Consider the following 12,500-nt stretch of genomic DNA (forward strand, 5'->3'; position numbering starts at 1 on the left):
CGTGATCACTGAAGAAGACTATGACATTTACACCCAATTTATATTAATTGTTCGTGTGGTTCCTGGCCATACTCAGTGACGTTATCATTATTCAAAATGGCTTACCAAGGCCAGGAATCACGCCACAAGTATTATTCGCCATTGAAGAAGAAAAAAAAAAATTTTTTTTAAATTGTCGCTTTGTTATTTATTGTTTTGCAACAGACCAAGGGAAGTAATATTATTTGGGGGGGGGGCAAATATTAGTCGCCAACTTCAAACTTATGGGAGAAAACCTTAATAGATTACCCTAACCACCTGCTCATGGCGGATATGAATTCCGATAAATCACATAACAATGTCGATTGTATGGCTGTGAAGCCTTCAGTACATCCGCCCGGAAGATTGAAATTACTTTTAAATGGTTAAAGCTGCCCATTAGGAAGCAACGTATTCTGCACAAAATTAATGCAAGAAATTTTTTGAATGTATGCCAAAACGTAAATACAATGAAAATAGTAAATGTGTATATTAAGGGTATTACCAATTTGTGAAAGCTATTTCTGTGCCGACCCCGTTTATGTCTTGGCACTTCCAACAAAACCGGATTTTGATCCCTGATCATTTTAGCCCATGAAGCAGAAACCAATAGTTTCTTTCTTTCTTCGTAAATCATGACTTGAGCTAACTAATCAGACCTTATCAAAGCGTCATATCAACAGCAGCTGGAAAAAAAGGTATAAAAGGGTGCGTTCATCCATCCCAAGCCCACAAACAGGGTTCGCCCCAGAGTTGCCGTTAGGCAATTCAGTAGCATCTTGTTCTGCTCGAATTACTGCTGGAAGAAACATTTTCACTTCCACGACAGTTAGAAGTACCAGATTTGATCGATCGCTCCTGATAATATAGAATTAAGTATTTCATACGTTTTATAAAACATGTTTTTTCTATACAATTCAAAGAAATATCGAACCTTATATATATATATATATATATATATATATATATATATATATATATATATATATATATATATATATATATATACTACGATTTCTTTTGTACGAAAAAGAAAAAAATTAACGAACTTTTCGAGTTAGTAACTAATACTAATAATTTGCAATATATACAAGGCGTTATATTTATTGTTCATAATTATTGTTCAAATTGAAAATTCTTTCTATTGAATAGAAAATATGTTATTTATTAAAAATAAAGTTAAATTGAGCTAGGTATTTGGACAATGTCAAAACATTGTTAATTCACTGCACATAGCAGCAGCCGTATAGTGCAACGGTTAAAAGCTCCGACTGTCGTTTGGGCGATCGGGTTTCGATCCTGGCTTGAGGTAGTTGCTTGTCTAACTGCACTGATAATCAGCGAAACAGTACTGTATGTGGATGACTATACACACACACACACACACACTCTCTCTCTCTCTCTCTATATATATATATATATATATATATATATACAGTGTATCACAAAAGTGAGTACACCCTTCACATTTCCTCAAATATTTAAGTATATCTTTTCATAGGACAACACTGAAAAAATGATTTTTTGACACAATAAAAAGTAGTCTGTCTGTAGCATATATAACAGAGTTAATTTATTTTCCCCTCCAAATAACTCAAAATATAACCATTAAAAGCTAAATCCCTGGCAATATTTATTAATGGTATTTGGTTAAGTTGCTTTGTTTTTTGTTTTTTATTCTTTTCGAACTCAGTCATTTTGGTAAATGTTTTTATGCTTCAAGTTGTTTTATATTTTCAAATATTTATCTATGGTGTTTGTTTTGGGTTGATTGCTTTGTAGAGGAAAAGTGTTGTTTCTGTTTTTGGCTTTGCAAAACATGATTGACTTTGCAAAAAATGATTGGGTTTTGCCAACGAATAAGAAAAAAAAATAACATCACGTTTGATACGTGTTCGCGCTAGAAACCGGTACCTTCAGAGAGCCCGATCTGTTAGCATCAGTGTAAGTAGTTGGCTTAATATGTAGTGATGTCTAGTTGTTGTAAGCAATAACGAAATACGTTTCATTGTAAATAATTTACGATCTGTCACAACAACAATAACAACAACAATAACAACAACCACAACAACAACAACAACAATAATGATAATAATAATAATAATAATAATAGACTGACTACTGCCCCCTCATCCCATTTCCCTCCCCATCTCTCTCCCCACCCCCTTCCCTACGCATCCCCTCCTCCCTCTTCCCTCCTCCTTTTCCTACCCATATTCCTCTCCTTCCCCTAAGCCCCCCAAAATGGAAAAAAATGTGGCGCCGGCATTACACCAAATAGTTAAAAGGTCAAAGAGGATGGAAAGACCGAGGAGTGAAAGCGCTTACTATACCTCCACTGGATAGATGCAGAAGATCCTGGGACGTTGGGGAGGCTTATTGTCACTTAAATTCCAGGAAGACCCAAGGTCATTGCCAGCAGAAATCAATGGTATGCGACTTTTGTGATAACGCACATTTATTTGCAAAGGTTGTCTAAAGAGGTGAGGATTACTGGAAATCTGTGGAGACTTGTTGTCACCCAGACTCCGAGGAACACTACCGGTTTTTATTAGTGAGCAATCCCTGATGATGACCTGTGTGAGAACTCCTAACCAGCGAAATAATAATAATAATAATAATAATAATAATAATAATAATAATAATAATAATAATAATAATAATAATAATTAAAAAATAAGATAAAAAAAAGAACTTGGGATGCTTGGACGTCAATAAGTTTGTATTTGTGTGTCTCACTGCGAGTTTTGTTAACTTGCGTTTCGTGAGGATTTATCCCCTGCTGTGAAATGGTGCTCCAATGTTTGATCAAAGCAAAGACAAAACGTCATTTTTTTATGATTCTTCATCTCTTAAGAACTGATGTCTTGGCATTGTATCATGCGTATCAATCAGTGTTCTAGAAGGATTTGTACGCCCCCCCCTCAACTATCTTTTTTGTTCCTTAGTTGAGTATGGATTTTCAATCGTATTGTTAGGATTACCTGCGGTTCTCTCGCTAAAAGAAAAGCCTAATTTTTCTTCTTTTTTTGTGTCCTATTTTTTCTTTGTACTCTTTTTTTTATCTCCACCAAAGAGACTTCATTTTGCTACACTGTTTAAGATAGCATTTTACCGAAAGAATCGATATTATGATTCCTCTTTTTGGTAATGGGTAACAGATCGATCTCTTTTCAAGCAGAATCGAACGAATTCGATTAAAAATGAATATGATTTATAGAATCTACTAATTTGGATTAGTCGGATGAATCAGACTACTAGCCGCAGCTTAGTTGTTAGGAGATAGCGGTGGTCTAGTAATTAACGACACGGACTGACAACCTGGATGTACCAAGTTCGAATCCACTTTGTTCCATAAAAATCACTTTCACTTAAGATGTTGGTAACCTTCATGTAGTCCTTCCTGTAAGTGTCCGATGTTTTTCTAGAAAGAATTCTGACTAGAAAATTATCGGGGAAACCAATGACAATAATAAAATCTTTGGATTCATACAATATGATGGTCATGATCTTGGTTGCTATATTACAATTTTGTGACCATTGTAATTCCTTAATCCTCTTCATGTGCAATATATATATATATATATATATATATATATATATATATATATATATATATATATATATTAGTATTAAGACGATGAATCGGAATCGCAAAAATCTGAAGGTTTGGCGGTATCGGAATCGGAAAAATTGATGCCTATTTTCCGATGCCAAAACGATTCTTTTAATTGCATTTTTTGTTTGATTTTGTTCAAAGTAAAATCTTCCATTGCTGGTAATAATGATAAAATAATAAATATTTATTGATTTGAAAATACCAGTAAAGCTAAAATCGATAGATCATCCTTCACAAGTGTATTTTGACGTTTAGGAATATATCTGCATATTTAACATGTGTTTTTATGAAAATCGCGGAAGTAATATTATAGTTAAATAATTAGAGATCTATAAAGAATCGGAATCAGAATCGGTAATTGTATCAGAATCAGGAACTTAGCACGGAATCGGTAATTGTATTGGAATCGGGAAAAATATTGGAATCATCTCATCACTAATATATATATATATATATATATATATATATATATATATATATATATATATATAACTTTATTAGAATGGAAAAATTTTAAAATAATGAAAAATTTTAAAATAATGAAAAAGAAAAGAACCGGAATTCGGATGTTATAAAATAAATAAGTTGATTAAAAGAATCACGAATTGTAATAAAACCCGAAGCGCTTTTTGTCAGACGAACTTTTCAAGGATATATGTCTGGAAGAAGGAATATATATATATATATATATATATATATATATATATATATATATATATATATATATATATCGCCCACTGCTGCTTAATTGGTGTTAATGCGAGGTTCGCTGTTTGTTTGCAAATAAACAAGCAGCTCAAGCACTGTAAAAGCGGTGGGCGAATGTTTATTTAAATGAGCATTTGATAAGGTCGTTTGCAGGCACTCATCCCATGGGCCAGAGGGTAGAACTGCTGATTATTAACTCGATGGTTGTAGGTTCAATCCCTGGTTGTGAAAGGTGCTGGTCTAACGCAATGATGAGCCATAATACTGCAAAGCAGTATTGTATGTGGATGACTATATATATATATATATATATATATATATATATATATATATATATATATAGTAAGTTATAAAATGTATATGGCGATTAAGCTACACTGAATATTCCGCATTTCATCCACTCTAGGATTCTTCAGGCTTCTGCAAGAATTTTGTGGTTGTCTCACGTTTTTATACACGCACCTTCTATTGAGTTTTTAGTTAGCCAATCAGCTTTCTAGTATCCACCGCGCCCATCCTAATCAGCCAATGAGCAGGCACTTACAGGACAAAGACCCATTTAACCTCCGGTAGACCCGTTCCTTTGTGTGGGCTATTTAGCGTAGATATCTAGTGTCTTGACCTGTTTTAAATCTAGATTAAGTTTTTTTATGTTAGTTTATATATATATATATATATATATATATATATATATATATATATATATATATATATGTATATAAGAGAAACCAGTTAATAAAACATGTTAAAAACAAACACTTTGAAAAAGAGTTAAAAAAATATTTAATCTGAAAAGGAAACACTTGATAAGTGGATAGTCCTTAATCTGCAGAGTTTCGAAGAAGTACTTTCCTTCTCATCAGAGGGTAGGAATTAGCAAAATGCGGGATCGGATTTTGCATACAAAAGTATTTGATAAAACTGCAAGTAAGTCTTACTTGATAACAAAAAGTGAAGTAGAGGGAATATGGTGAAGAAAAAGGTGATTACATGTAGATGTATAGTCTGGTTAAAGGTAAATAATCCAATGACGTTAATATCCAAAAATATAACTCCAAGAAAGAAAGTCAACAGAACCTCCATTCGCATAAGTAAACTCCAAGGAAATCATGCAATTGGAAGATGGTCCAAAAAAATCCAAAAGGCCGAAATTCATGGAACAATTCACAAACATGTACAAGGAAAAGGGGAAAAATTCCAATAATATTAATAAAAGAAAAATAAGATATGCTTTTCATACGGCTGCTGAGACATAATGTAAATAAGAAAGATCAGGGAAGAAGAAGAAGAAGAAGAGAAAAAATTAAATGGTGATAGAATTAAATATAAAATAGAAAAGCAAAAGTCAAAATGACCCAGACAAAATGATGTTAAAAGGTGCGAAAAATATAGGGCAAAAAATAGGTCAACTGAAATGTACAGGTTATTACTTAAGAAAATGTCAGCAAGAGTTGTTAAAAGACACTAAATGGAAAAATAAATAAATTAATTAATAAATAAATAAAAAATAAATAATACATAAAAAATAAAAAATAATAAAATATAAAATAAAAAAATAAAAAAATTTGCAGGGTAGAGGATGGCCGGTATCTGCAAATTCCAGATAAAGCAAGTAAGTATGTAAGTAAATGCATATAGTAAAATATAAGTAAATAAACATACAGGATATGGATGTGTGGGTAGATTGATATATTAGATAGATAGGAATATTTAAAGACTAAAACGGAAATTTTTGCAGATAAAAAAACCGGCCAAGCAAAGAAGAAATAAAGAAATAAAATAAAGGATTATTAAATTATAAATTATTAAGAAAGTATGTGGAAAAACGATAAAGTTAAAGAAAAATTATATATCTATCTGAAAGGTTAAAGTAATAACTATGTAATTTCAAAATTACCATAATTAAATTTGGACTTATGTTTACAGAAAGAGATCAGTTCATTTTAAGAATTTATTATATTGTTACTTTGAGGGGAAGTATTTATAGTTATAGCTTCGGTTGTGCAGAGACGACATGACTTAGAGCCGGGAGTATAAGATTTAACTTTTTTATGATAACCCATTTGATTGAGAAGGGGATATTATTAGAGTAAAGTTTTTTAATTAAAGTGGTTAGAGAAGTTCCTTGGTTATTATTAGAATTATGGTTGTTAAAAGAAGAAATGCGGTTTGATATTCTTTTCTTAATTAATGTTGAAGTAGCGCCAATATATGTATGTACTTCATTAAAAGCTCGAGGTCTGATATTAATATTAATTTGCTAATTTGTATTAGTTAAATAGTTTGAATTTTGTTCAGAGTGTTCAACAAATGGTGGACAATGATTGTACGAGAACTATGTTGGAGGGGATAATGAGTGTTGTTAGTGTTAGGATGGCTGTTAGGAGAAATATTATTATTATTATTATTATTATTATTATTATTATTATTATTATTATTGCTAGTTGTATGATTGTAGATGGAGGGACTGCTTTTATTTTTTTATTTTATATATATAAATATATATATGTATATATGTGTGTGTGTGAGTGTGTGTGTGATAGTTTATATGCATGCATGTTTATTTATTTATTTTTTATTTGTTTATTTTCTATTGTTTTTGTTAGTTTTAAAATTATTGTGTATTTCTATCCTAGAGTAAATGTTATCCTATGAACACAGTTGTTCGCTATTTCTCTCCTACAGTTTAATAGATGTTGGGTTTCTTTAAAGTATAGGATAGCAAATTTTTCATGAAGGCATAATCTACATGGATCGTCTTGGTCTCTAAGTGTGTTTGCTTGTCTTACTATTTTCCATTCGACTACCGGAGAACGTCCGCTTTCCTTGAGTTCCCAGTATTTGTTTGCTAGCATTGTTTTCATACGGTGTTTTTTATTATTGAATATACTTTTCTGGTTATAATATCGAGTTTTGAAATCTAAGGAAGTCATACCTGCGTAATATATATATATATATATATATACATACATATATATATATATATATATATATATATATATATATCATTAAATACTATTACGTGCATAAAATACTTTATTATACGTATACGTATTATGCACATATGTAATAATAATATTATACGTATTCATATTATGCACATTATGTAATAATAATATTTAATAATAAAAATAAATAAATACGCCCTATAAAAATAAGGAGTGACTCATTCATTTATATATATATATATATATATATATATATATATATATATATATATATATATATATATATATATATATATATATATATATGAATAACAAGAAGAGCTTATGGCTCTTAAAAACCGCTAAGGTAGCGGAAAAAATAAAATTAACAGCATTTCGAAGTTATTAATATCGCTAAAAACACGCCAACAACAAATCTTATATATATATATTATATATATATATATATATATATATATATATATATATATATATATATATATATATATAAGATGAAGAGTCCAGTTACATAGAATTTTATTGTATCATCAGATCAATAAGGACGAAAACGAAAAGAAAGAAGAAAAGAACCTCTTTAGGCCATGACATTTCAAAACTAAATGCTTCTCATCAGAAGAGGAGAAAAGCCGGTATTATGCAAATGTAAGGATGTACAGATAAAACCGAGTTAAGACATTTAGATTAGAAATGGAAACAAATAGGGGATTAAATATTGGGGACTAATTGATTTGATAATAAAATAAAGTTCTATATAACTTTTATTTCTCATATTTTATGTAATAATAATATTTAATAATAAAAATAAATAAATACGTCCTATAAAAAATAAGGAGTGACTCATTCATTTATATATATATATATATATATATATATATATATATATATATATATATATATATATATATATATATATATATATATATACATTAGGAATCAGTAAAGAGAGAAAATGGAGGCATAAAAACTACATAGTAATATATATAGATTTATTCATTTATTCAATAAGGGTATACATCAATTAGGGGTGTGGAGTAAGAGAGAACTCTGTATACCATGGTATTTCGAATCCTACTACTTATCTTCAGAGGAGTAGAGAAGGTGCTAGGTAACATAATAGAGATGCGGCATCAAACTATAGTTTCATTAGGAGTGAAATTTGATCTCTGTGATATAGAAGGTGTGTAGTTTGTAATATAATATGTAGGTAATTATATAGCATATCTGTCAAAGTGGGTTTAAACTCTCGGGAAGAATATAGAGTAAGTTACTTGAAAAAAATTTAACCATATGTGTAGATGTGTTGTAGCTTTGGAGGGGGCTTTACATGAGATAGGGGTTTATGCTGTCGGTATTTTTTTTAGTCGGGGCATCTGATATTATAACAGCACTTAAAAGAGACATAAATTATTAGGAGTAATAGTATGATAATTAATGTGAAGGAATAAATTATAGGGAATGCGTTGTACAAAGATTTTGATTGGGTAATTGGTAGAGGATAAACAGATGATGGAATACGGGAATTTTTTTTTTACATGGAGGTCACCACTTATCAAGGCCCGGAAGCCACTTGGGGATAAGAGTTATTGGGTGTACAGTAATCAGTAGGTTAGTATCGTAGTAATTGTAAGTATTGAAGATTTTATAAAGTGTCTTACTTAAGGGGGCGATTCATCAGGAATTTGTTTATGTTGGACTTGAAGACATCCAAGTTGTAGTCAGGTGGGAAACAGGCAAACGGAAGAGAGCTCCACTGGCGTGCATTTCTAAGAAAGAAGCTTTGTTCATGGAATCTACGGTTTGGTTTTGGCACAGCTAAAGAGTGGGTATTTTGACAGTGATTTCAGCTAGACGGGTGTCTATTGTGAAAGATTGGCGAGGGGGGGACCAGGGATTGGAGCTCAGACGAAAAATATCAAGGGATATGGGGTGGATAATTGTAAAAATCTAAGAATTATAGAATAATAATAGATAACAATAGTTCTAAGGGATACGTAGTCTATAATATAGATCTCACTTGTCTGTTTAAATGTATGTATGTATGTATGTATGTATGTATGTATGTATGTATTTTTTTCTTTTGTAATTACATTTTCACCCCAAACAAGGCACATTGCCACTTTGATGTAGGGGGCTACTATCAGGGACATAAGCTACAGGGGTACTATATGGGGAGTTGGGCAGCAAGATGTCGGTTCATTTGAACTTCTGTATGTCAGTACAGTTGGGGAAGCAGGAACCCGGAAGGGAATTTCAAAGTCTAGCAGTTCTGGGGAAGAAACTACTGGACTAGATGTATGTATGTATGTATGTATGCCTCGCAAAAACTTTCGCCAGAGACGACGGATATTCACGAGATTAATATCATGTTGAAGCGCGGCCCTTCGGACGACAAATATCGAAAAAGTGGCCAACAACATTGATTCCTTCACTCTCAACTGGGCACTTTTCTACAGGAAGGGGTTGCTTTTTTCGCCCAATATTTTCGAAATTCATCGCCTCTTTTCGATTGTCTAGCCTTAATTTAAACCTACGTCACTTCTGGCTTGGCGATGGGTGCAACAGCTAATGCGTCACGTTTTTTTTCACTTTCTTTTCCTCTTTCGTGGTATGGGTTCGGGGCTGCCTACTACCACTTTTTTTTTGTGCTCACAATTATCCCTTTTTTTTTTTTGCTCAACCAACACCCTTACACACATCTCTACTTTCTTTTCTGCCTTTGCATCACGGGTTCGAGCCTGCCTGCCTACTACAACTTTTTTTTGCTCAACGAGAACTCGTCATACATAGAATTGATGTTACCATGAGTTTTTATATATATATATATATATATATATATATATATATATATATATATATATATATATATATATATATATATACATGGTATTAAGTTTACTAATTAACCAATTGGATTCTTTGTTATTTCCGCTCCTGTTTTCAGCAGCCACTGGTTGTGCTTTTATCAGAAAAATGTTCAGTTGATTTGTAATTCACCTCTCTCTTTGTTTATTTTTGGAGAGGAGTGAATCATCCTTCTTTGTATATTAAAAGGTGATCTTGTTTTAACCTGAGTGTGCTTAGATATGTCTGTTTATATTTTTGTTTATATTAGCTTTTTAAAATTTTTTATTAAGTATTATTATATTTTTATTTTATTTATTTATTCTTTTGTATTTTCATCCTAAATTAAAGTTTATTCTGTGTATACAGCTGTTTGCCATTTTGCTTTAGCATTTTAATAACTTTGAGGGAGGTCTTTAAAATTTAAGATTGCAAATTTCTCATTCAGACATAATCAACATGGGTCGTCTAAATTCCTACACATATTGACTTGTATTATTTTCCATAAATTATTATTGAGCTGCCCTCTTGAATAATGAAATTTTTCCCAATCACTGTCTATCTGATACTCAGTTCACTTTTTCATCGAGTGGCCTTTAGGCCTTTATAAGTAATGACTCCTTACTAAAAAAAAAGATCAAAATTAGAAGTAATCCTGCAAGTGAACACCAAATACTCAAATAGCAACACACATTTGGAATTGAAATAGAAAACAAACTTTCTTATTCTTTTGTGAAATAAAAAACAGAAAAAAACAAGAAGAAACCTATGTAGCCGGGAAACAGTTGTTCTGTAGAGCGTATTTTGCTAAGTAAGAGTTCATATAGATTTAATATCGGCTAGAATTTGTCTGCAGTGACAAGACACATTCTAACGGCGAGCTGCTTTCTACTCTACTTCCAAGCAATCATGAATCAATCATGGAATGGAGCCAATCTTAAATTGCAAGAAAGCCTCAGAGAACAGACCAAGCTAAAGAAGAGGTCAACAGTAGCTTCATTTTTATTTATTTAAAAACTAGAGTCGGCGAACTATTGGTTTGTGAGGGTACAACTTTCATAAAAAATGATGGTAAAAAAAAAAATCATGTTTCGCTAGTGTTCACATTATATACGGCACAATCACGTTGACACACCAGTTCTCACCAGATCACCGAAGTTAATCAACGTTGAGCCTGGCCAGTATCAGATGGGTGACGATTTGGGAAGGTGAGGTGCTGTATGTACCGTGAGATAAAATACCAGGTTGAGAAACTGGCACGGTCTATCCTTCTCTCAAGGGTAGATGGGACTCTCTTAAGCCATGGTATGCACCACGTGTAATGATGGTGTCACGATAAAAAATATCCTTGATAGCCCTGGCGAAGCATCAAGTATTCAGTTACTGACAAGATTTGAATTACACTACAAATTCGTGTAGTGAGTTTAATCTCGGCTACAGCCGTGCTGGATGGAGTGTTCACATTAATATTCAACTCTTTATAAAATTAGGTATGTGTATAGTTTATTCATTTGTAGGTACAGGATCCACTTCAATACTAATCCGCATTATTTAGATTCTTCGGACTACTGTTCTCATCTTGAGTGACCTTGTTCAGATGTATCTTGCTGAACTTGCCCTCGTAGATTAAATAAAGGGTTCCATTTAAAATTCTGTGCAGATTCCCGAGTTTGACAGAAAGATTCCCGAGTTTGACAGAAAGATTCCCATGTTCGACAGTTACACCTGAAGTAGGTTGGAAGTTACATCGGCCGAAACATTGCGAAAATAACACTCAAGACGAGAACAATAGTCTGATTAATCCAAATTATCAATCGTTGATGGTTGTTTTTAAGATTCAGTCAGAATCGAATATGGGCAACACAATTTCTGTTGTTGGTTGTGTTTCATCCCTTAAAATAAAAATAACTTGCCATACCACTAACCGTAAGTCTGAATGGCAAGCTCTCTAGACTTAGGATTAATCCATGGGAGTAGAATGCTCTTATTCTGTCAGCCATAACTGGATAGAAGTCCTGCAATTATATTTTGAGTGTCGCCCACACTGAGGATTGAACCTTCAACCAATAAAAGAGTGTAATTTACAACTGAATTTAACCAAGTACTTTATCCACTACGCCTCAGGTCCTTGCAGACCGTCTTTTTTAAATGTTCGTACTGATTTGTTTGTTTTAACTAGTAAAAATATACTTCCTCCTGTCACATATTTTTGCCAGATTATATAATTGTGAAACAATTACCTACACTACATAGTTAAAGCCAAATAAATTGTTTGTTGAACTATTAAAATAATTTCCAACTCTATTGATAGTTTACCCGTTTGTTTATGTTCGAATTCGTGCTCTGAAACTTGAAACGTCATCCCA

General features: G+C 32.0%; 1 protein-coding gene across 4 annotated transcripts in view; it reads right to left on the reverse strand.

The window, feature by feature from the left end:
- The window catches only part of LOC145277923 (sodium channel protein 1 brain-like), a 1,166,286-nt gene that overhangs the window by 282,512 nt on the left and 871,274 nt on the right, over positions 1–12,500 (reverse strand). The gene's annotated exons all lie outside the window — the stretch shown is intronic.

Source organism: Euprymna scolopes, chromosome 6, assembly GCF_053919585.1.
Source record: "Euprymna scolopes isolate OS-2025 chromosome 6, ASM5391958v1, whole genome shotgun sequence".
Taxonomy (NCBI): Eukaryota; Metazoa; Mollusca; class Cephalopoda; order Sepiida; family Sepiolidae; genus Euprymna; species Euprymna scolopes.